This window comes from Eucyclogobius newberryi, unplaced genomic scaffold (genome assembly GCF_026437365.1).
Source record: "Eucyclogobius newberryi isolate DKJ021-1_F unplaced genomic scaffold, fEucNew1.0.hap1 SCAF_56, whole genome shotgun sequence".
In the NCBI taxonomy this organism is placed as follows: Eukaryota; Metazoa; Chordata; class Actinopteri; order Gobiiformes; family Gobiidae; genus Eucyclogobius; species Eucyclogobius newberryi.
In genome coordinates, this window is record NW_027316234.1 from 447,501 (window position 1) to 464,439 (window position 16,939).

The following is a 16,939-nucleotide window of genomic DNA, read 5'->3' on the forward strand; positions in this document are numbered from 1 at the left end:
TCCCATCCAAGTACTAACCAGGCCCAACCCTGCTTGGCTTCCGAGATCAGACGAGATCGGGCTGGTCTTTTTTTTTTTTTTTATCTTTTATTATCAAAAACATCTTAAAACAAGTATTTACATATATTTACATGAATGTACAGACATACATGACACACAAGGGCAAGGGAATGGGATACACAAGGGCAAGGGGAGACGAGACAAAAAATTACAGAAAATCAAACACACAATCATTCTCGAAACATTCTTCAGTGATGGGGGGTGATGCCGGGGTCAGAAGAGGATGTCCAGGTTTCCAGAGGGTGTGAGGTGGATCAGGGTGTTGTGGGGGACGAGGTGGGTGATGAACCGGTGCTCTGCTGCCATGTGGAGGTGTCGGAGGTGTGCGGCCAAGAGTCCTTTGAAGATGGGCCAGGGTGCTGCTGTTTTATTGTCACGGAGATGGATGTTCCTGTTGAGATATAATGTGTACCGGGCTATGGAGAGGGTTAGTCGGGCGAGATGGGTGTTGGCTCCAGAGCGACTCTGTCCGGGACCAAAGAGGAGGAGCCAGGGCTCCTGGTCGTCCCCTCCTAGGGCCGCCGGCGGTGGGAGCCTCCAGGACAGCCTCCGAGCGAGGAGGTCCTGCAGTCGGGACCAGAACGGGCGGACGGCCGGGCAGGTGTACAGCATGTGCTCCAGGGTCTCGGGGGGTCCGTGGCACACGGGGCAGTCCGCAGCGTAGCTGTCGGGAAGAAATGCGTGCAGTGCTGCGGATGTAAAGACGATCCTGTGTCTAAATCTGAAGTCAAAATGACCTACGTTATGTGGGGTGTACCAATTAAAGATGTTGGCCCAGATGGTTGCGATGGTGCGTGCGGGGAATGTTAATGACCATTTGTGTTCCGAGGCGGGACGCCCGAGCACTCCCGGCAACAACAACTGATACAGGATGCGGGTGGGTAGGTCTGTGAAAATCCTAAACCTCCCCGTGCTAACAAATACATTAAAATTCAACTTACCTGTCGTGCTCCCCATTTGGCCCAAAGTGCTTCCCCAATGCCTGACCAGATTCCTGTTAAAAATACTTACCATACCACTAATATACTTTCTCCTAAACACTTTACCTGCTAACCTAAAACACTTCCCTATGTAATCTACACTAAAATTACCTTTCACGTCAAATACCTTACCTACATATTCCAGCCCAGCCTCCTCCATCGCCCCACTGATCATGCACTCGCGCTTCCCGGGGGGAGCGGAGAGCAAGTCAGGGTTATGACGGAGGGGCATGTGCGCGAGACCCTCACCGCTGTCTGGAACCGCCACAGTCAGGGGCCTGAAAGTCCTCCACGCCTCCAAGAGTTCCCTCTCGAAGGGGGGGAGGCCCTCCAGGACCGAAACAGGGGGCAACAAACACAAATTATAAACACCAAACTTACCTAGACTATTAACAAACTCACCTATATAATCCTTCCATGGAGCATCTACCTCAACGTCTAGAAATTTCCGAATTGTTTTCAGCCTGAAGGCCTTCTTCCTTAACTCTAAATCTGCTAACTTTAAACCTCCCTGATCGTACTCACCTATCATAACCTTATGTGCAATAAAGCCCCTCTCACGATTCCACAAAAAGTGGTTTATCACTAACCTTAATTTGTTAGCATAGACCCCCGGCAGGCCGTACACGGAGAGTGCATGGTTCAACATGGACATGCACAAAGAATTTACAACTAAGACTTTACCTTTTAATGTCAGATTACGACGTCTCCAAAAATTCAAGCGCGCTGTAATTTTCTCGCACAAAGGCGACCAAAGTGCAGTACGACACGCCTCCTCGTCTCTGCCCAGGGGGACGCCGAGGACCTTGTAGGAGTCCCCCGCCTCCCGGAGCTGGACAGGGAGAGGAACAGGCGTGACGCTGCCGCAAAATTTAACCGTGGTTTTATCGAAATTGATTTTGGCCCCTGAAGCGAGGCCGTAAACATTGAGCACGTGGAGAGAGGCGTTCAGGCTCTCCACGTCTCGGAGGATCAGATTCGTGTCATCTGCGTACTGAAAAATTTTGACTTCCCTACCCGCAGGCGTGGTCAGTCCCCTCACCGCCGCGTCCGCCCTCAACATGGCCGCCAAAGGCTCAGCGGCGATGCTGTAGAGGAGCGACGAGAGGGGACAGCCCTGCCTGACTGATCTTTTTAAGGGGAAAGAGTCAGTTAGAAACCCGTTGACTTTGACCTTACTGACCGCAAAGGAATAGATGAGCTGTAGCCAATTAACAAACCGTTCGCCGAAACCTAACTTACCTAATACAGTCCAGAGGAACGAATGCTCAACTCTGTCGAACGCCTTGTTAAAGTCTACACTAACGTGAATACCACCGGTCGCGTGCATCTGCCGAAGGAGATATCTCAGAGACAAAACTGTGTCTGAGATGTCCCTCCCGGGGACGCTGTAGGCCTGCGAGGGGTGTATGACGGATCCAATCACACGCTTTAACCTACCTGCTAATACCTTTGCTAAAATTTTATAGTCTACGTTCAAAAGGCTAATGGGCCTGTAGTTGGCGAGGCTGCTCCTGTCGCCCTTCTTAAAAAGCAGAGTGACGACACTCATCGCAAAACCATCGCCAACTCTACTCTCACTCTCAAAATCCTGATATAATAGGAGTAGGATCGGAGCTAACCTGGAAGCGAAACGCTTGAAAAACTCACAGGTTAGTCCGTCCTCTCCGGGGCTTTTCCCTGTATTTAAACTCTTGACTGCAGCCTCTATCTCCATGAGAGACAGAGGCGCGTCGCACAGCTCCCTATCCTCCCTGCTCAGTGTGCGCTCCAGAGCACCTACAGCCTGGTCTAAAGCCTGCTCTGCCACTCCGTCTGAACTAAAAAGCCTACTATAGAAATCCTGCGCTGTCTCTAAAACCTCACTTACCTCGGAAACAATCTTACCTGTCTTATCTATCAACTTATCTATGTGCATCTTTCCCTGTGTAACCTTCTCACAGCCGAAGAAGAACGCTGTTGAGCGTTCTCCTTCGACTGTGTGTCTGGCTTTTGCCCTCAAAATTGCACCCTGACACCTACTTACCTCCAGCTGCTCCAGCTCAGCGCGCACCACCAGGTACTCTGGATCCACAGGGCCAGTGGTGGAAGCTGCGCCCTGGTCCAGGACCTGCAGGCGCTGGCGGAGAGCGGTCTCCCTCCTGGTCGACAGCCACGCCTTGTGTTTGCTGTAATTGACACAGAGCTTTTTAATGCGTGTTTTTGCCGTCGGCCACCAATCGACCACGCTGTCGATCAGCTCCAGCTCCATGTCAAATACATCAAACAAAAAGTCCATTTTCCTACAAAAAGTTTCATCACCGAGGATGGAGCTGTTTAGGACCCACAGTCCTCCATTCCTCGGTGATGAAACTAACCCAAAATAAATATCTAAAGTGGAGTGATCACTCAAGCCTGACCACTTGTAGGAAGCACCACTGACTCTCTGTGCCAGGTCTGAGGAGGCAAAACAGAGGTCAATGCGGGACTGCTTCAGGACGCCCTGGACGACCTGCCGCCTGGAGAAATCCTTCAGGAAGGGGTGGACGAACCGCCACACCTCCGTCAGGTTCCTGCTGGCGGCTTCTTCCAACAGGGCTGTCCTGGCAGTGCTGTTTTTAAAAGAGTTGTTAATGCCGATGTCTGTCTTGCAAAGTGTTGTATTAAAGTCACCGATTATGATTGTAGTGTCGTTCGCAAAGCGAAATATTTTTTTGAAGAATTGCCTCCTCAGACCATCATTGTTCGGGGCGTAGATGTTAATTAGTCTGAACTTCACTGTGTCCGTGAAGTCCAGGACCAGGAAGGAGCCCTCTGGGTCGGCGTGTACCAGGGTGGGTTGGCCTAAGACACCAGGCCTCACCACCGTGGCCACACCGCGCGAGCACGCCGTGCCCAGGGCCCAAAATACAGAGCCCACTCCCATGCTCCGCACTTGTTGCGCGTGGCTGACATCCCAGTGCGTTTCTTGGATGCAGAGCACGTCCCACTTGGAAAAGTGTAACGCGCTCTGCATCCGCACTGGGCTCCGCAGGCCGCCTGCGTTCCAAGAGGACAAGGAGAACGCCATTAAGAGGAGACCTTGGAGGATGTAACCCATCTTTTATTTAGACTTCTTTTTGGCGCCCGTCGCATCCGACTGCCACACTCTTTTTCTGACTTCACGGGTGGAGAAATCCATGAAGTCATCATTAAAAACAGTCTCGAGCTCACCTCGTGGGGCAGAGCTGCGTGTGGAGGATGGTGGGTTGATGGAGCTTTCTGCTGGCGCTTTTGAGGTGGTTGGAACGGAGGAGGCAGAGCCGCTCTCAGCAGCAGCGCCCTCTCCGTCTCCTGCCACCTGCTTCCTGCGTCTTGCCCCTTTCTTATCCTTCTTCTCCACCTGTCCCCTCTTACCACCGTCCGACTGGAGCTTGGGATCATCACCCAGCCCTGTGGTGATGTCCCCCCCTTTGGAGGTAAGATGCGGGGCCTGTCCCGCACCCATCCTCCTCCCGGGTTCAGCCTCTTCCTCCACGGGCTTAGGAGTTGGACCCTCACGAGTCCCCTCCCTCTGGTCAGGAGGAGCAGTTTGTCCTGCTCCCACCTTCCCAGACGCCAGCGCTGAGCCGAGCACCATCTCCAGTGCGACGGACGCCTCCTCGTCTGAGGAGTCAGAGGAGCAAGAGGAGCCAGACACCTCTGGCTCCCCTGACTCCTCCACAGCCTCCTCCTCCAAAAACTCCTCTACTTCGGAGAGAGCAGTTGCGGGCACGTTCTGGGCCACGTCACTGCTCTCTCCTCCAATGGCGTCCTCCCTGTCCTCCCCTCTGTCCTCCCCTCTGTCCTCCTCTCTGTCACCCGCACCACACGGACATAAGTGGCGGAACATGCGGCACTCTCTGCACTTCGGGGCCCGCTGCGCGACGCACTCGCGCGCGTAATGCCCCTGGCTCCCGCAGTTGCGGCACAGAAAGTCAGGGCACTCCCTCAGAATATGGCCAGGCTGGAGACACCCCCTACACACCCGCACCTGCCTGTCGTGTATTACCCTGAAGTACTCGGGGCCCCCCGCGGTGTCAAACCTGACAGAATACGGTAAGGACTGCACCGTGTCCGTGAACCTTACCCGTACAAACCTGGTGCCGTCCGCCACGTTCGTCCCCGGCCACATTCTCCTCCTCACCTCGGAGACCGCAGAGACCCCCCAGGCGTAGAGCTTGGCCAGGATCTCCTCGTCCTCGATATAAGCCGGCAGCCCCATGAAGGACACGACCAGCTCATCCACCGAGATGTCACGGGCGTGAACCCTGACTCCTCCAATGCAGTACCCGTCCAGGAGCCGCTCCTTCGCTTTGGTGGTACTGACGGTTACTTCATATTTGTCCTTCGAGATGAGTCTGCATGCTACTATGGAGCCGCACACCTCCTGTGTCGCTTTTAAGAATGCAAGTGGCGTGATTTGTGCTCCCTCCGTCAACTCCAACACCACAGTGAGTTCTTTCATAAATTTCATTCTTCTTTCTTCGTTCTTTCTATTATTTACAGATTCTTTCAAACTTTGTCTTGCCTTTGTCGTGTCCATTCCAGTGTCCGATGCCGTGTTGTCCGTCCTTTGAGCCATGCTCACAAAAAACAAAAAATCCACCTCCCAGTAAGTTTACTGGGAGGGGAACAAACAAAAGAACTGAAAAAAGTAAATGAAAATGACCAAAATAACGATTAAAAACTCAAAAAAAACTCCCAAACCTCCAGCTCCAGACCATGCAGCACACCACAAATTGCACGCACCTGCACTGATTGCAAAGGGGCTGGTCCAGGGTGGTATGGCCGTGAGCGAAATGTTCCAGGTCAAAACGGCCTTTTTTATATCAAACACTGTCTTTTCGTGAAGAGTACCTTCACGCCACTTGCTCGGTCAAAATTGGGATATCTCAATGAAAAACTTCTTTTTTTTTTTTTGACGGGTGAAAAAGTGTGAAAATGCTCACAGCACCTGGTATTCCCAGGCGGTCTCCCATCCAAGTACTAACCAGGCCCAACCCTGCTTGGCTTCCGAGATCAGACGAGATCGGGCTGGTCCAGGGTGGTATGGCCGTGAGCGAAATGTTCCAGGTCAAAACGGCCTTTTTTATATCAAACACTGTCTTTTCGTGAAGAGTACCTTCACGCCACTTGCTCGGTCAAAATTGGGATATCTCAATGAAAAACTTCTTTTTTTTTTTTTGACGGGTGAAAAAGTGTGAAAATGCTCACAGCACCTGGTATTCCCAGGCGGTCTCCCATCCAAGTACTAACCAGGCCCAACCCTGCTTGGCTTCCGAGATCAGACGAGATCGGGCTGGTCCAGGGTGGTATGGCCGTGAGCGAAATGTTCCAGGTCAAAACGGCCTTTTTTATATCAAACACTGTCTTTTCGTGAAGAGTACCTTCACGCCACTTGCTCGGTCAAAATTGGGATATCTCAATGAAAAACTTCTTTTTTTTTTTTTGACGGGTGAAAAAGTGTGAAAATGCTCACAGCACCTGGTATTCCCAGGCGGTCTCCCATCCAAGTACTAACCAGGCCCAACCCTGCTTGGCTTCCGAGATCAGACGAGATCGGGCTGGTCCAGGGTGGTATGGCCGTGAGCGAAATGTTCCAGGTCAAAACGGCCTTTTTTATATCAAACACTGTCTTTTCGTGAAGAGTACCTTCACGCCACTTGCTCGGTCAAAATTGGGATATCTCAATGAAAAACTTCTTTTTTTTTTTTTGACGGGTGAAAAAGTGTGAAAATGCTCACAGCACCTGGTATTCCCAGGCGGTCTCCCATCCAAGTACTAACCAGGCCCAACCCTGCTTGGCTTCCGAGATCAGACGAGATCGGGCTGGTCCAGGGTGGTATGGCCGTGAGCGAAATGTTCCAGGTCAAAACGGCCTTTTTTATATCAAACACTGTCTTTTCGTGAAGAGTACCTTCACGCCACTTGCTCGGTCAAAATTGGGATATCTCAATGAAAAACTTCTTTTTTTTTTTTTGACGGGTGAAAAAGTGTGAAAATGCTCACAGCACCTGGTATTCCCAGGCGGTCTCCCATCCAAGTACTAACCAGGCCCAACCCTGCTTGGCTTCCGAGATCAGACGAGATCGGGCTGGTCCAGGGTGGTATGGCCGTGAGCGAAATGTTCCAGGTCAAAACGGCCTTTTTTATATCAAACACTGTCTTTTCGTGAAGAGTACCTTCACGCCACTTGCTCGGTCAAAATTGGGATATCTCAATGAAAAACTTCTTTTTTTTTTTTTGACGGGTGAAAAAGTGTGAAAATGCTCACAGCACCTGGTATTCCCAGGCGGTGTTCCATCCAAGTACTAACAAGGCCCAACCCCGCTTGGCTTCCGAGATCAAACGAGATCGGGCTGGTCCAGGGTGGTATGGCCGTGAGCGAAATGTTCCAGGTCAAAACTCGTATAAATGGCTTTTTTTGCATCAAACACTGTCTTTTCGTGAAGAGTACCTTCACGCCACTTGCTCGGTCAAAATTGGGATATCTCAATGAAAAACTTCTTTTTTTTTTTTTTTTTTTTTTTTTGACAGGTGAAAAAGTGTGAAAATGCTCACAGCACCTGGTATTCCCAGGCGGTCTCCCATCCAAGTACTAACCAGGCCCAACCCTGCTTGGCTTCCGAGATCAGACGAGATCGGGCTGGTCCAGGGTGGTATGGCCGTGAGCGAAATGTTCCAGGTCAAAACGGCCTTTTTTATATCAAACACTGTCTTTTCGTGAAGAGTACCTTCACGCCACTTGCTCGGTCAAAATTGGGATATCTCAATGAAAAACTTCTTTTTTTTTTTTTGACGGGTGAAAAAGTGTGAAAATGCTCACAGCACCTGGTATTCCCAGGCGGTCTCCCATCCAAGTACTAACAAGGCCCAACCCCGCTTGGCTTCCGAGATCAAACGAGATCGGGCTGGTCCAGGGTGGTATGGCCGTGAGCGAAATGTTCCAGGTCAAAACGGCCTTTTTTATATCAAACACTGTCTTTTCGTGAAGAGTACCTTCACGCCACTTGCTCGGTCAAAATTGGGATATCTCAATGAAAAACTTCTTTTTTTTTTTTTGACAGGTGAAAAAGTGTGAAAATGCTCACAGCACCTGGTATTCCCAGGCGGTCTCCCATCCAAGTACTAACCAGGCCCAACCCTGCTTGGCTTCCGAGATCAGACGAGATCGGGCTGGTCCAGGGTGGTATGGCCGTGAGCGAAATGTTCCAGGTCAAAACGGCCTTTTTTATATCAAACACTGTCTTTTCGTGAAGAGTACCTTCACGCCACTTGCTCGGTCAAAATTGGGATATCTCAATGAAAAACTTCTTTTTTTTTTTTTGACGGGTGAAAAAGTGTGAAAATGCTCACAGCACCTGGTATTCCCAGGCGGTCTCCCATCCAAGTACTAACAAGGCCCAACCCCGCTTGGCTTCCGAGATCAAACGAGATCGGGCTGGTCCAGGGTGGTATGGCCGTGAGCGAAATGTTCCAGGTCAAAACGGCCTTTTTTATATCAAACACTGTCTTTTCGTGAAGAGTACCTTCACGCCACTTGCTCGGTCAAAATTGGGATATCTCAATGAAAAACTTCTTTTTTTTTTTTTTTTTTTTTTTTGACAGGTGAAAAAGTGTGAAAATGCTCACAGCACCTGGTATTCCCAGGCGGTCTCCCATCCAAGTACTAACCAGGCCCAACCCTGCTTGGCTTCCGAGATCAGACGAGATCGGGCTGGTCCAGGGTGGTATGGCCGTGAGCGAAATGTTCCAGGTCAAAACGGCCTTTTTTATATCAAACACTGTCTTTTCGTGAAGAGTACCTTCACGCCACTTGCTCGGTCAAAATTGGGATATCTCAATGAAAAACTTCTTTTTTTTTTTTTGACGGGTGAAAAAGTGTGAAAATGCTCACAGCACCTGGTATTCCCAGGCGGTGTTCCATCCAAGTACTAACAAGGCCCAACCCCGCTTGGCTTCCGAGATCAAACGAGATCGGGCTGGTCCAGGGTGGTATGGCCGTGAGCGAAATGTTCCAGGTCAAAACTCGTATAAATGGCTTTTTTTGCATCAAACACTGTCTTTTCGTGAAAAGTACCTTCACGCCACTTGCTCGGTCAAAATTGGGATATCTCAATGAAAAACTTCTTTTTTTTTTTTTTTTTTTTTTTTGACAGGTGAAAAAGTGTGAAAATGCTCACAGCACCTGGTATTCCCAGGCGGTCTCCCATCCAAGTACTAACCAGGCCCAACCCTGCTTGGCTTCCGAGATCAGACGAGATCGGGCTGGTCCAGGGTGGTATGGCCGTGAGCGAAATGTTCCAGGTCAAAACGGCCTTTTTTATATCAAACACTGTCTTTTCGTGAAGAGTACCTTCACGCCACTTGCTCGGTCAAAATTGGGATATCTCAATGAAAAACTTCTTTTTTTTTTTTTGACGGGTGAAAAAGTGTGAAAATGCTCACAGCACCTGGTATTCCCAGGCGGTGTTCCATCCAAGTACTAACAAGGCCCAACCCCGCTTGGCTTCCGAGATCAAACGAGATCGGGCTGGTCCAGGGTGGTATGGCCGTGAGCGAAATGTTCCAGGTCAAAACGGCCTTTTTTATATCAAACACTGTCTTTTCGTGAAGAGTACCTTCACGCCACTTGCTCGGTCAAAATTGGGATATCTCAATGAAAAACTTCTTTTTTTTTTTTTGACGGGTGAAAAAGTGTGAAAATGCTCACAGCACCTGGTATTCCCAGGCGGTGTTCCATCCAAGTACTAACAAGGCCCAACCCCGCTTGGCTTCCGAGATCAAACGAGATCGGGCTGTTCCAGGGTGGTATGGCCGTGAGCGAAATGTTCCAGGTCAAAACTCGTATAAATGGCTTTTTTTGCATCAAACACTGTCTTTTCGTGAAGAGTACCTTCACGCCACTTGCTCGGTCAAAATTGGGATATCTCAATGAAAAACTTCTTTTTTTTTTTTTGACAGGTGAAAAAGTGTGAAAATGCTCACAGCACCTGGTATTCCCAGGCGGTCTCCCATCCAAGTACTAACCAGGCCCAACCCTGCTTGGCTTCCGAGATCAGACGAGATCGGGCTGGTCCAGGCTGGTATGGCCGTGAGCGAAATGTTCCAGGTCAAAACGGCCTTTTTTATATCAAACACTGTCTTTTCGTGAAGAGTACCTTCACGCCACTTGCTCGGTCAAAATTGGGATATCTCAATGAAAAACTTCTTTTTTTTTTTTTGACGGGTGAAAAAGTGTGAAAATGCTCACAGCACCTGGTATTCCCAGGCGGTGTTCCATCCAAGTAATAACAAGGCCCAACCCCGCTTGGCTTCCGAGATCAAACGAGATCGGGCTGGTCCAGGGTGGTATGGCCGTGAGCGAAATGTTCCAGGTCAAAACTCGTATAAATGGCTTTTTTTGCATCAAACACTGTCTTTTCGTGAAGAGTACCTTCACGCCACTTGCTCGGTCAAAATTGGGATATCTCAATGAAAAACTTCTTTTTTTTTTTTTGACGGGTGAAAAAGTGTGAAAATGCTCACAGCACCTGGTATTCCCAGGCGGTCTCCCATCCAAGTACTAACAAGGCCCAACCCCGCTTGGCTTCCGAGATCAAACGAGATCGGGCTGGTCCAGGGTGGTATGGCCGTGAGCGAAATGTTCCAGGTCAAAACGGCCTTTTTTATATCAAACACTGTCTTTTCGTGAAGAGTACCTTCACGCCACTTGCTCGGTCAAAATTGGGATATCTCAATGAAAAACTTCTTTTTTTTTTTTTTTTTTTTTTTTGACAGGTGAAAAAGTGTGAAAATGCTCACAGCACCTGGTATTCCCAGGCGGTCTCCCATCCAAGTACTAACCAGGCCCAACCCTGCTTGGCTTCCGAGATCAGACGAGATCGGGCTGGTCCAGGGTGGTATGGCCGTGAGCGAAATGTTCCAGGTCAAAACGGCCTTTTTTATATCAAACACTGTCTTTTCGTGAAGAGTACCTTCACGCCACTTGCTCGGTCAAAATTGGGATATCTCAATGAAAAACTTCTTTTTTTTTTTTTGACGGGTGAAAAAGTGTGAAAATGCTCACAGCACCTGGTATTCCCAGGCGGTGTTCCATCCAAGTACTAACAAGGCCCAACCCCGCTTGGCTTCCGAGATCAAACGAGATCGGGCTGGTCCAGGGTGGTATGGCCGTGAGCGAAATGTTCCAGGTCAAAACTCGTATAAATGGCTTTTTTTGCATCAAACACTGTCTTTTCGTGAAAAGTACCTTCACGCCACTTGCTCGGTCAAAATTGGGATATCTCAATGAAAAACTTCTTTTTTTTTTTTTTTTTTTTTTTGACAGGTGAAAAAGTGTGAAAATGCTCACAGCACCTGGTATTCCCAGGCGGTCTCCCATCCAAGTACTAACCAGGCCCAACCCTGCTTGGCTTCCGAGATCAGACGAGATCGGGCTGGTCCAGGGTGGTATGGCCGTGAGCGAAATGTTCCAGGTCAAAACGGCCTTTTTTATATCAAACACTGTCTTTTCGTGAAGAGTACCTTCACGCCACTTGCTCGGTCAAAATTGGGATATCTCAATGAAAAACTTCTTTTTTTTTTTTTGACGGGTGAAAAAGTGTGAAAATGCTCACAGCACCTGGTATTCCCAGGCGGTGTTCCATCCAAGTACTAACAAGGCCCAACCCCGCTTGGCTTCCGAGATCAAACGAGATCGGGCTGGTCCAGGGTGGTATGGCCGTGAGCGAAATGTTCCAGGTCAAAACGGCCTTTTTTATATCAAACACTGTCTTTTCGTGAAGAGTACCTTCACGCCACTTGCTCGGTCAAAATTGGGATATCTCAATGAAAAACTTCTTTTTTTTTTTTTGACGGGTGAAAAAGTGTGAAAATGCTCACAGCACCTGGTATTCCCAGGCGGTGTTCCATCCAAGTACTAACAAGGCCCAACCCCGCTTGGCTTCCGAGATCAAACGAGATCGGGCTGTTCCAGGGTGGTATGGCCGTGAGCGAAATGTTCCAGGTCAAAACTCGTATAAATGGCTTTTTTTGCATCAAACACTGTCTTTTCGTGAAGAGTACCTTCACGCCACTTGCTCGGTCAAAATTGGGATATCTCAATGAAAAACTTCTTTTTTTTTTTTTGACAGGTGAAAAAGTGTGAAAATGCTCACAGCACCTGGTATTCCCAGGCGGTCTCCCATCCAAGTACTAACCAGGCCCAACCCTGCTTGGCTTCCGAGATCAGACGAGATCGGGCTGGTCCAGGGTGGTATGGCCGTGAGCGAAATGTTCCAGGTCAAAACGGCCTTTTTTATATCAAACACTGTCTTTTCGTGAAGAGTACCTTCACGCCACTTGCTCGGTCAAAATTGGGATATCTCAATGAAAAACTTCTTTTTTTTTTTTTGACGGGTGAAAAAGTGTGAAAATGCTCACAGCACCTGGTATTCCCAGGCGGTCTCCCATCCAAGTACTAACAAGGCCCAACCCCGCTTGGCTTCCGAGATCAAACGAGATCGGGCTGGTCCAGGGTGGTATGGCCGTGAGCGAAATGTTCCAGGTCAAAACGGCCTTTTTTATATCAAACACTGTCTTTTCGTGAAGAGTACCTTCACGCCACTTGCTCGGTCAAAATTGGGATATCTCAATGAAAAACTTCTTTTTTTTTTTTTGACGGGTGAAAAAGTGTGAAAATGCTCACAGCACCTGGTATTCCCAGGCGGTGTTCCATCCAAGTACTAACAAGGCCCAACCCCGCTTGGCTTCCGAGATCAAACGAGATCGGGCTGGTCCAGGGTGGTATGGCCGTGAGCGAAATGTTCCAGGTCAAAACTCGTATAAATGGCTTTTTTTGCATCAAACACTGTCTTTTCGTGAAGAGTACCTTCACGCCACTTGCTCGGTCAAAATTGGGATATCTCAATGAAAAACTTCTTTTTTTTTTTTTTTTTTTTTTTTTGACAGGTGAAAAAGTGTGAAAATGCTCACAGCACCTGGTATTCCCAGGCGGTCTCCCATCCAAGTACTAACCAGGCCCAACCCTGCTTGGCTTCCGAGATCAGACGAGATCGGGCTGGTCCAGGGTGGTATGGCCGTGAGCGAAATGTTCCAGGTCAAAACGGCCTTTTTTATATCAAACACTGTCTTTTCGTGAAGAGTACCTTCACGCCACTTGCTCGGTCAAAATTGGGATATCTCAATGAAAAACTTCTTTTTTTTTTTTTGACAGGTGAAAAAGTGTGAAAATGCTCACAGCACCTGGTATTCCCAGGCGGTCTCCCATCCAAGTACTAACCAGGCCCAACCCTGCTTGGCTTCCGAGATCAGACGAGATCGGGCTGGTCCAGGGTGGTATGGCCGTGAGCGAAATGTTCCAGGTCAAAACGGCCTTTTTTATATCAAACACTGTCTTTTCGTGAAGAGTACCTTCACGCCACTTGCTCGGTCAAAATTGGGATATCTCAATGAAAAACTTCTTTTTTTTTTTTGACGGGTGAAAAAGTGTGAAAATGCTCACAGCACCTGGTATTCCCAGGCGGTGTTCCATCCAAGTACTAACAAGGCCCAACCCCGCTTGGCTTCCGAGATCAAACGAGATCGGGCTGTTCCAGGGTGGTATGGCCGTGAGCGAAATGTTCCAGGTCAAAACTCGTATAAATGGCTTTTTTTGCATCAAACACTGTCTTTTCGTGAAGAGTACCTTCACGCCACTTGCTCGGTCAAAATTGGGATATCTCAATGAAAAACTTCTTTTTTTTTTTTTTTTTTTTTTTTGACAGGTGAAAAAGTGTGAAAATGCTCACAGCACCTGGTATTCCCAGGCGGTCTCCCATCCAAGTACTAACCAGGCCCAACCCTGCTTGGCTTCCGAGATCAGACGAGATCGGGCTGGTCCAGGGTGGTATGGCCGTGAGCGAAATGTTCCAGGTCAAAACGGCCTTTTTTATATCAAACACTGTCTTTTCGTGAAGAGTACCTTCACGCCACTTGCTCGGTCAAAATTGGGATATCTCAATGAAAAACTTCTTTTTTTTTTTTTGACGGGTGAAAAAGTGTGAAAATGCTCACAGCACCTGGTATTCCCAGGCGGTGTTCCATCCAAGTACTAACAAGGCCCAACCCCGCTTGGCTTCCGAGATCAAACGAGATCGGGCTGGTCCAGGGTGGTATGGCCGTGAGCGAAATGTTCCAGGTCAAAACGGCCTTTTTTATATCAAACACTGTCTTTTCGTGAAGAGTACCTTCACGCCACTTGCTCGGTCAAAATTGGGATATCTCAATGAAAAACTTCTTTTTTTTTTTTTGACGGGTGAAAAAGTGTGAAAATGCTCACAGCACCTGGTATTCCCAGGCGGTGTTCCATCCAAGTACTAACAAGGCCCAACCCCGCTTGGCTTCCGAGATCAAACGAGATCGGGCTGTTCCAGGGTGGTATGGCCGTGAGCGAAATGTTCCAGGTCAAAACTCGTATAAATGGCTTTTTTTGCATCAAACACTGTCTTTTCGTGAAGAGTACCTTCACGCCACTTGCTCGGTCAAAATTGGGATATCTCAATGAAAAACTTCTTTTTTTTTTTTTGACAGGTGAAAAAGTGTGAAAATGCTCACAGCACCTGGTATTCCCAGGCGGTCTCCCATCCAAGTACTAACCAGGCCCAACCCTGCTTGGCTTCCGAGATCAGACGAGATCGGGCTGGTCCAGGGTGGTATGGCCGTGAGCGAAATGTTCCAGGTCAAAACGGCCTTTTTTATATCAAACACTGTCTTTTCGTGAAGAGTACCTTCACGCCACTTGCTCGGTCAAAATTGGGATATCTCAATGAAAAACTTCTTTTTTTTTTTTTGACGGGTGAAAAAGTGTGAAAATGCTCACAGCACCTGGTATTCCCAGGCGGTCTCCCATCCAAGTACTAACAAGGCCCAACCCCGCTTGGCTTCCGAGATCAAACGAGATCGGGCTGGTCCAGGGTGGTATGGCCGTGAGCGAAATGTTCCAGGTCAAAACGGCCTTTTTTATATCAAACACTGTCTTTTCGTGAAGAGTACCTTCACGCCACTTGCTCGGTCAAAATTGGGATATCTCAATGAAAAACTTCTTTTTTTTTTTTTTTTTTTTTTTTGACAGGTGAAAAAGTGTGAAAATGCTCACAGCACCTGGTATTCCCAGGCGGTCTCCCATCCAAGTACTAACCAGGCCCAACCCTGCTTGGCTTCCGAGATCAGACGAGATCGGGCTGGTCCAGGGTGGTATGGCCGTGAGCGAAATGTTCCAGGTCAAAACGGCCTTTTTTATATCAAACACTGTCTTTTCGTGAAGAGTACCTTCACGCCACTTGCTCGGTCAAAATTGGGATATCTCAATGAAAAACTTCTTTTTTTTTTTTTGACGGGTGAAAAAGTGTGAAAATGCTCACAGCACCTGGTATTCCCAGGCGGTGTTCCATCCAAGTACTAACAAGGCCCAACCCCGCTTGGCTTCCGAGATCAAACGAGATCGGGCTGGTCCAGGGTGGTATGGCCGTGAGCGAAATGTTCCAGGTCAAAACGGCCTTTTTTATATCAAACACTGTCTTTTCGTGAAGAGTACCTTCACGCCACTTGCTCGGTCAAAATTGGGATATCTCAATGAAAAACTTCTTTTTTTTTTTTTGACGGGTGAAAAAGTGTGAAAATGCTCACAGCACCTGGTATTCCCAGGCGGTGTCCCATCCAAGTACTAACAAGGCCCAACCCCGCTTGGCTTCCGAGATCAAACGAGATCGGGCTGTTCCAGGGTGGTATGGCCGTGAGCGAAATGTTCCAGGTCAAAACTCGTATAAATGGCTTTTTTTGCATCAAACACTGTCTTTTCGTGAAGAGTACCTTCACGCCACTTGCTCGGTCAAAATTGGGATATCTCAATGAAAAACTTCTTTTTTTTTTTTTGACAGGTGAAAAAGTGTGAAAATGCTCACAGCACCTGGTATTCCCAGGCGGTCTCCCATCCAAGTACTAACCAGGCCCAACCCTGCTTGGCTTCCGAGATCAGACGAGATCGGGCTGGTCCAGGGTGGTATGGCCGTGAGCGAAATGTTCCAGGTCAAAACGGCCTTTTTTATATCAAACACTGTCTTTTCGTGAAGAGTACCTTCACGCCACTTGCTCGGTCAAAATTGGGATATCTCAATGAAAAACTTCTTTTTTTTTTTTTGACGGGTGAAAAAGTGTGAAAATGCTCACAGCACCTGGTATTCCCAGGCGGTCTCCCATCCAAGTACTAACAAGGCCCAACCCCGCTTGGCTTCCGAGATCAAACGAGATCGGGCTGGTCCAGGGTGGTATGGCCGTGAGCGAAATGTTCCAGGTCAAAACGGCCTTTTTTATATCAAACACTGTCTTTTCGTGAAGAGTACCTTCACGCCACTTGCTCGGTCAAAATTGGGATATCTCAATGAAAAACTTCTTTTTTTTTTTTTTTTTTTTTTTTGACAGGTGAAAAAGTGTGAAAATGCTCACAGCACCTGGTATTCCCAGGCGGTCTCCCATCCAAGTACTAACCAGGCCCAACCCTGCTTGGCTTCCGAGATCAGACGAGATCGGGCTGGTCCAGGGTGGTATGGCCGTGAGCGAAATGTTCCAGGTCAAAACGGCCTTTTTTATATCAAACACTGTCTTTTCGTGAAGAGTACCTTCACGCCACTTGCTCGGTCAAAATTGGGATATCTCAATGAAAAACTTCTTTTTTTTTTTTTGACGGGTGAAAAAGTGTGAAAATGCTCACAGCACCTGGTATTCCCAGGCGGTGTTCCATCCAAGTACTAACAAGGCCCAACCCCGCTTGGCTTCCGAGATCAAACGAGATCGGGCTGGTCCAGGGTGGTATGGCCGTGAGCGAAATGTTCCAGGTCAAAACTCGTATAAATGGCTTTTTT

General features: G+C 48.4%; 27 non-coding genes and 14 pseudogenes across 27 annotated transcripts; all 41 read right to left on the reverse strand.

Moving 5' to 3' along the window:
• Nucleotides 1-5,982: 5,982 nt before the first annotated feature.
• On the reverse strand, nucleotides 5,983-6,101 carry LOC140383896 (5S ribosomal RNA). Its single transcript, XR_011932607.1, has one exon. It is a non-coding gene; the product is annotated as a 5S ribosomal RNA (ribosomal RNA).
• Nucleotides 6,102-6,247: 146 nt separating this feature from the next.
• On the reverse strand, nucleotides 6,248-6,366 carry LOC140383897 (5S ribosomal RNA). The gene has a single exon (XR_011932608.1). It is a non-coding gene; the product is annotated as a 5S ribosomal RNA (ribosomal RNA).
• A 146-nt stretch (nucleotides 6,367-6,512) lies between these two features.
• LOC140383898 (5S ribosomal RNA) lies at nucleotides 6,513-6,631 on the reverse strand. The gene has a single exon (XR_011932609.1). It is a non-coding gene; the product is annotated as a 5S ribosomal RNA (ribosomal RNA).
• Nucleotides 6,632-6,777: 146 nt separating this feature from the next.
• LOC140383900 (5S ribosomal RNA) lies at nucleotides 6,778-6,896 on the reverse strand. Its single transcript, XR_011932611.1, has one exon. It is a non-coding gene; the product is annotated as a 5S ribosomal RNA (ribosomal RNA).
• A 146-nt stretch (nucleotides 6,897-7,042) lies between these two features.
• Nucleotides 7,043-7,161, reverse strand: LOC140383901 (5S ribosomal RNA). The gene has a single exon (XR_011932612.1). It is a non-coding gene; the product is annotated as a 5S ribosomal RNA (ribosomal RNA).
• A 146-nt stretch (nucleotides 7,162-7,307) lies between these two features.
• LOC140345546 (5S ribosomal RNA) lies at nucleotides 7,308-7,426 on the reverse strand (annotated as a pseudogene).
• Nucleotides 7,427-7,594: 168 nt separating this feature from the next.
• Nucleotides 7,595-7,713, reverse strand: LOC140383902 (5S ribosomal RNA). Its single transcript, XR_011932613.1, has one exon. It is a non-coding gene; the product is annotated as a 5S ribosomal RNA (ribosomal RNA).
• A 146-nt stretch (nucleotides 7,714-7,859) lies between these two features.
• On the reverse strand, nucleotides 7,860-7,978 carry LOC140345167 (5S ribosomal RNA). The gene has a single exon (XR_011923824.1). It is a non-coding gene; the product is annotated as a 5S ribosomal RNA (ribosomal RNA).
• Nucleotides 7,979-8,124: 146 nt separating this feature from the next.
• Nucleotides 8,125-8,243, reverse strand: LOC140383903 (5S ribosomal RNA). The gene has a single exon (XR_011932614.1). It is a non-coding gene; the product is annotated as a 5S ribosomal RNA (ribosomal RNA).
• A 146-nt stretch (nucleotides 8,244-8,389) lies between these two features.
• On the reverse strand, nucleotides 8,390-8,508 carry LOC140345168 (5S ribosomal RNA). The gene has a single exon (XR_011923825.1). It is a non-coding gene; the product is annotated as a 5S ribosomal RNA (ribosomal RNA).
• Nucleotides 8,509-8,665: 157 nt separating this feature from the next.
• LOC140383905 (5S ribosomal RNA) lies at nucleotides 8,666-8,784 on the reverse strand. Its single transcript, XR_011932615.1, has one exon. It is a non-coding gene; the product is annotated as a 5S ribosomal RNA (ribosomal RNA).
• A 146-nt stretch (nucleotides 8,785-8,930) lies between these two features.
• On the reverse strand, nucleotides 8,931-9,049 carry LOC140345547 (5S ribosomal RNA; annotated as a pseudogene).
• A 167-nt stretch (nucleotides 9,050-9,216) lies between these two features.
• Nucleotides 9,217-9,335, reverse strand: LOC140383906 (5S ribosomal RNA). Its single transcript, XR_011932616.1, has one exon. It is a non-coding gene; the product is annotated as a 5S ribosomal RNA (ribosomal RNA).
• Nucleotides 9,336-9,481: 146 nt separating this feature from the next.
• Nucleotides 9,482-9,600, reverse strand: LOC140345548 (5S ribosomal RNA; annotated as a pseudogene).
• Nucleotides 9,601-9,746: 146 nt separating this feature from the next.
• Nucleotides 9,747-9,865, reverse strand: LOC140345322 (5S ribosomal RNA; annotated as a pseudogene).
• A 156-nt stretch (nucleotides 9,866-10,021) lies between these two features.
• LOC140384178 (5S ribosomal RNA) lies at nucleotides 10,022-10,140 on the reverse strand. Its single transcript, XR_011932863.1, has one exon. It is a non-coding gene; the product is annotated as a 5S ribosomal RNA (ribosomal RNA).
• Nucleotides 10,141-10,286: 146 nt separating this feature from the next.
• LOC140345602 (5S ribosomal RNA) lies at nucleotides 10,287-10,405 on the reverse strand (annotated as a pseudogene).
• A 156-nt stretch (nucleotides 10,406-10,561) lies between these two features.
• On the reverse strand, nucleotides 10,562-10,680 carry LOC140345169 (5S ribosomal RNA). Its single transcript, XR_011923826.1, has one exon. It is a non-coding gene; the product is annotated as a 5S ribosomal RNA (ribosomal RNA).
• A 157-nt stretch (nucleotides 10,681-10,837) lies between these two features.
• LOC140383907 (5S ribosomal RNA) lies at nucleotides 10,838-10,956 on the reverse strand. The gene has a single exon (XR_011932617.1). It is a non-coding gene; the product is annotated as a 5S ribosomal RNA (ribosomal RNA).
• Nucleotides 10,957-11,102: 146 nt separating this feature from the next.
• LOC140345550 (5S ribosomal RNA) lies at nucleotides 11,103-11,221 on the reverse strand (annotated as a pseudogene).
• A 166-nt stretch (nucleotides 11,222-11,387) lies between these two features.
• Nucleotides 11,388-11,506, reverse strand: LOC140383908 (5S ribosomal RNA). Its single transcript, XR_011932618.1, has one exon. It is a non-coding gene; the product is annotated as a 5S ribosomal RNA (ribosomal RNA).
• A 146-nt stretch (nucleotides 11,507-11,652) lies between these two features.
• Nucleotides 11,653-11,771, reverse strand: LOC140345551 (5S ribosomal RNA; annotated as a pseudogene).
• A 146-nt stretch (nucleotides 11,772-11,917) lies between these two features.
• LOC140345323 (5S ribosomal RNA) lies at nucleotides 11,918-12,036 on the reverse strand (annotated as a pseudogene).
• A 156-nt stretch (nucleotides 12,037-12,192) lies between these two features.
• On the reverse strand, nucleotides 12,193-12,311 carry LOC140383909 (5S ribosomal RNA). The gene has a single exon (XR_011932619.1). It is a non-coding gene; the product is annotated as a 5S ribosomal RNA (ribosomal RNA).
• A 146-nt stretch (nucleotides 12,312-12,457) lies between these two features.
• On the reverse strand, nucleotides 12,458-12,576 carry LOC140345170 (5S ribosomal RNA). Its single transcript, XR_011923827.1, has one exon. It is a non-coding gene; the product is annotated as a 5S ribosomal RNA (ribosomal RNA).
• A 146-nt stretch (nucleotides 12,577-12,722) lies between these two features.
• LOC140345552 (5S ribosomal RNA) lies at nucleotides 12,723-12,841 on the reverse strand (annotated as a pseudogene).
• A 168-nt stretch (nucleotides 12,842-13,009) lies between these two features.
• On the reverse strand, nucleotides 13,010-13,128 carry LOC140383910 (5S ribosomal RNA). Its single transcript, XR_011932620.1, has one exon. It is a non-coding gene; the product is annotated as a 5S ribosomal RNA (ribosomal RNA).
• A 146-nt stretch (nucleotides 13,129-13,274) lies between these two features.
• Nucleotides 13,275-13,393, reverse strand: LOC140383912 (5S ribosomal RNA). The gene has a single exon (XR_011932622.1). It is a non-coding gene; the product is annotated as a 5S ribosomal RNA (ribosomal RNA).
• Nucleotides 13,394-13,538: 145 nt separating this feature from the next.
• On the reverse strand, nucleotides 13,539-13,657 carry LOC140345324 (5S ribosomal RNA; annotated as a pseudogene).
• A 167-nt stretch (nucleotides 13,658-13,824) lies between these two features.
• LOC140383913 (5S ribosomal RNA) lies at nucleotides 13,825-13,943 on the reverse strand. Its single transcript, XR_011932623.1, has one exon. It is a non-coding gene; the product is annotated as a 5S ribosomal RNA (ribosomal RNA).
• A 146-nt stretch (nucleotides 13,944-14,089) lies between these two features.
• Nucleotides 14,090-14,208, reverse strand: LOC140345553 (5S ribosomal RNA; annotated as a pseudogene).
• A 146-nt stretch (nucleotides 14,209-14,354) lies between these two features.
• Nucleotides 14,355-14,473, reverse strand: LOC140345325 (5S ribosomal RNA; annotated as a pseudogene).
• Nucleotides 14,474-14,629: 156 nt separating this feature from the next.
• Nucleotides 14,630-14,748, reverse strand: LOC140383914 (5S ribosomal RNA). Its single transcript, XR_011932624.1, has one exon. It is a non-coding gene; the product is annotated as a 5S ribosomal RNA (ribosomal RNA).
• A 146-nt stretch (nucleotides 14,749-14,894) lies between these two features.
• LOC140345171 (5S ribosomal RNA) lies at nucleotides 14,895-15,013 on the reverse strand. The gene has a single exon (XR_011923828.1). It is a non-coding gene; the product is annotated as a 5S ribosomal RNA (ribosomal RNA).
• A 157-nt stretch (nucleotides 15,014-15,170) lies between these two features.
• Nucleotides 15,171-15,289, reverse strand: LOC140383916 (5S ribosomal RNA). The gene has a single exon (XR_011932625.1). It is a non-coding gene; the product is annotated as a 5S ribosomal RNA (ribosomal RNA).
• A 146-nt stretch (nucleotides 15,290-15,435) lies between these two features.
• LOC140345554 (5S ribosomal RNA) lies at nucleotides 15,436-15,554 on the reverse strand (annotated as a pseudogene).
• A 146-nt stretch (nucleotides 15,555-15,700) lies between these two features.
• LOC140345191 (5S ribosomal RNA) lies at nucleotides 15,701-15,819 on the reverse strand. The gene has a single exon (XR_011923847.1). It is a non-coding gene; the product is annotated as a 5S ribosomal RNA (ribosomal RNA).
• A 156-nt stretch (nucleotides 15,820-15,975) lies between these two features.
• On the reverse strand, nucleotides 15,976-16,094 carry LOC140383917 (5S ribosomal RNA). The gene has a single exon (XR_011932626.1). It is a non-coding gene; the product is annotated as a 5S ribosomal RNA (ribosomal RNA).
• Nucleotides 16,095-16,240: 146 nt separating this feature from the next.
• LOC140345172 (5S ribosomal RNA) lies at nucleotides 16,241-16,359 on the reverse strand. Its single transcript, XR_011923829.1, has one exon. It is a non-coding gene; the product is annotated as a 5S ribosomal RNA (ribosomal RNA).
• A 157-nt stretch (nucleotides 16,360-16,516) lies between these two features.
• LOC140383918 (5S ribosomal RNA) lies at nucleotides 16,517-16,635 on the reverse strand. The gene has a single exon (XR_011932627.1). It is a non-coding gene; the product is annotated as a 5S ribosomal RNA (ribosomal RNA).
• A 146-nt stretch (nucleotides 16,636-16,781) lies between these two features.
• Nucleotides 16,782-16,900, reverse strand: LOC140345556 (5S ribosomal RNA; annotated as a pseudogene).
• Nucleotides 16,901-16,939: the final 39 nt, after the last annotated feature.